Raw genomic sequence first — 3,512 nt, 5'->3', positions numbered from 1 at the left:
TTGTTTCTTTAAGGTCTACTCTCAGTTTGTGGCAACTCTTCATTACTTTCAAGTTGCAAAGAATGCAGTCAAACTCGTCACAAAATGAATAGGGATCATTTGAATCTGCTTCATTGTATTTGCAAGTTCCTTCAGCTGGCTTGCTAACAACCCTTTTACAAAGGCGAGTTAGATGATTTGCAGAGCCACATTTTTCACACTTCTTTTTAGGAGCATTTGCAACATAAGCGAAATTATTGCTTTTGTTTATCCCTATTTTCCCATTTCTATTTTTCTTTTTCTTTCTTGCATCTTCAGTTTTGGTTTTTTTAACAGGAGTCTTAGGACTTTGTTTGTTCATAAGCTTTTCTTCAGTATTGAAAGACTGAACTGATTCTTCAGTTTTCTTCTCTTTATCTTCATCAACAATTTCTTGATAATCAATTGTTCTTCACTGAAGTTGACTTCACATGCTTTGAATATAGGTACATTAACCTCTTTCAAAAAGGTTGGAGCATTCTTAGTTTTTTTTGCTTTCCCTTTGTCACCTACAGTCTTTTTTTATCATTCATGGCATCATAGTGCACATGGCTTATTCTTCTCATGATACTGTCCGACCAGTTCAGACGCATTTCTGAAAGATTTCATCTTCACTTCATTCTTTTTTAGCTTCTCCCTTAGCATTGCTTCAATTTCATTTGCACACTTGAGCTTGTTCTTTAGATATGCATTTTCTTATTTTAAAGCATCAAGCTCTACCAACAACAATTCAGTTTCTTGCTTCTCACTTTCAAGCTTCTCATTTATCTTTGTTAATCTACTAACTTCTTCATTAGTAGCCACCATGCTTGTGTGAATGTAAAACATTTCTGTGCTAATCTTTTCAACAGTTTCCTTGTATTGATTCATATTTAAATTAATAGTGGTAAGAGTTGGTGTCTGTGCTTTTGATGAGGATGATTCACCTTGCTCCAGAGCCATTAGAGCATAGTTTCCAACTTCCTCATCTTCATCATTATCTAAATCATCCCAACTCTTTCCCTCTGCAATGTAAGCTTTGCTTTGCTGCTTTTTCAAAAGAGCTTCATACTTTGCTTCCAGTTCAAGATAAGCTTTTTTTGCCTTCTTGGGTTTCCTGCATTCTATAGCAAAGTGGCCTAGTTCATCACAATTGAAGTAACTTATATTAGATCTGTCAACAGATCCAATTTTGTAGCCATTTTTGCTATCAGAATTGTACTTCCCTTTTTCCTTCCGGTTGGTATCTTTGTTGAAAGAATGTCCTTTACTCTTGAAGTATCTTGGCTTCTTTACTACAATGTTAGGGAATTTTCTAGCTAAATAGGCCATTGACTGATCTAGCTCATCCAGTTCTTCAAGAGTATAGAACTCATCCTTTTCCAATTCCAGAATGATTTACTCTTGTGAATCATTTATTCTTTGCTCACTTGTTAAGGCAACTGAAGTTTGAGATCTTGGTTCATCATTGGATGTTTGACTTTCATTTACAATTAAGGCACTTGAGCCATCCACAACATGTCCTTGACCATATCTCAATGATTGCCTTTGAATCATCTCTAGTTCATATGTTTTGAGAATTCCATATAGAACTTCCAGAGTTATTATGCTCAAGTCTCTCCCTTCCCTGATTGCTGAGATTTTCTGTTCCAAATGATCAGGAAGAGTAAGCATGAACTTTAGATTCACTTCTACAGTTCATAGTATTTGTCATGAAGTTGCAAGTCATTTATCAGCTTATTGAATCTTTCAAACACATCAGTAATACTTTCATTTGGCTTAGCCATGAAACCCTCATACTATAAAATCAATATCCTTCTTTGATTTGATCTAACTTCCTCAGTTCTCTCACAGAGTATCTCAATCTTTTCCCATATTTGCTTGGCAGTGTCATGGTTGACAATGTTGTTGTACATTACATTATTAAGTGACTCAATCAATATTAATTGCAAGCTGCTATCCAGGGAAACTTTCTCTTTTTCAGGGTCACTATACTCAGAAGGATCTTTTGGAGCATAAAGAGCTAGAATAACCATGTCTCCATCAGTAGATTCCTCAACTCTAACCATAGGAATGAAGGGTCCATTCTTGAGGATCTGAATGTAAAGTGGATTTGCCATCCTGATAAACAACATCATTTTCTTTTTTCAAAGAGTGTAGTTAGTTTTGTCAAAAATACGAATTTTGATGCTACTGATTTTCTGTTTATTCATTCTTCCAAGATCTTAAATCTGTTTACTTTCAGATATGGCTCTGATACCAATTGTTAGGAAATGAATAACACACAGGGGGGTGAATGTGTTTTACTATTTTTGTGCTTTTCTTGAATGTTTATGGTTGAACAAAGTAAACTAAATCCTGTAATGAAATGTGTTCATGCATAATTTAAGCTTGCAGAAAATAAAGAATACAGATCTTTAAAACTCACTTAATTTTATATTAAAATTAAGACTGTTTGCTATAAAATTTCTAGGCTCTTTGTTGATAAAGTGCTTAACTTCTCCTTGATAGTGTTATAAGAAATTTGATCTAAATTGTTACAACTGACTAAGGACCAGTGTTAACTTTATAACTCAATTAACTGCTGGTTTACACAGTGTGTAATAAGACATGCTATTAGCTTTTTTAAACTGTCACTTGTCATTTCTATATATAGAAAAGTAGATCTTCCATTTCTGGGTTAGCATAACTTTAGCATCCCGTGTTTACTTTGATCTTCCTCTGTCAGTTAATCTTTACCATTGATCTTGCACATTCTTCAAGCTATTTTTTGTAGATTTGACAATCTAGCTGTTGGATTGTTTGTTGATTGTTTATCTTGGATATTGAACTGATCTGCAACTTTGTACTTTAAAATTGTACCTCGAGATCTCCAGTTTAGGTATGTAGAACACTTGACATCTTGATAAGTATATTGGCTTATCGAGATCTCTAGTACTCTATATTTAGTTTGGCTTGTAGAGGTCTTCAGTTCTCTATAAGAGAATTTAGGCTTGTCGAGATCTCTGGTCTTCACATCTTCACTTTGACTAATCAATAACTCTTAGTTCACTAATAGCTTCTTGATTTATCGATATCTCAGAGTTCTCTAGTCAAATTTAACTTGTCGATATCTCAGAGTTCTCAAGTCAAAATTTAACTTGTCGATGTCTTTGAGTTCTCTAGTGAATTTTGATTTATCGATATCTCTGAGTTTTCTAGTAGACTTAGACTTATCGATAAATCAGAGTTCTCTAATGAATGTAGACTTATCGATAACTCTGGGTTCTCTAGTGAAGAAATGACTTGTTGATATCTCCAACCTTCATGTCTTCTTGACTTGTCGATATCTCACTGAGTTTTCTAGTAGCTTTCCTGACTTCTCAATAAGCCATTCTGGAGTTCTCGAATGACTTCTCTATAACATTAAATCTGTGAGTTGTAGAGATATTTTTCCTAAAACAGATTTACTCAACTCCAAGATTCTTCATAATTCTTCTGAGGCATGATCTTCTTGATCTTCTTCCAGATAGAAT

This window comes from Apium graveolens, chromosome 10 (genome assembly GCF_009905375.1).
Source record: "Apium graveolens cultivar Ventura chromosome 10, ASM990537v1, whole genome shotgun sequence".
NCBI classification, from domain to species: Eukaryota; Viridiplantae; Streptophyta; class Magnoliopsida; order Apiales; family Apiaceae; genus Apium; species Apium graveolens.
The sequence above is the reverse complement of the archived record's forward strand: the minus strand, read 5'-3'. Positions refer to the sequence as shown.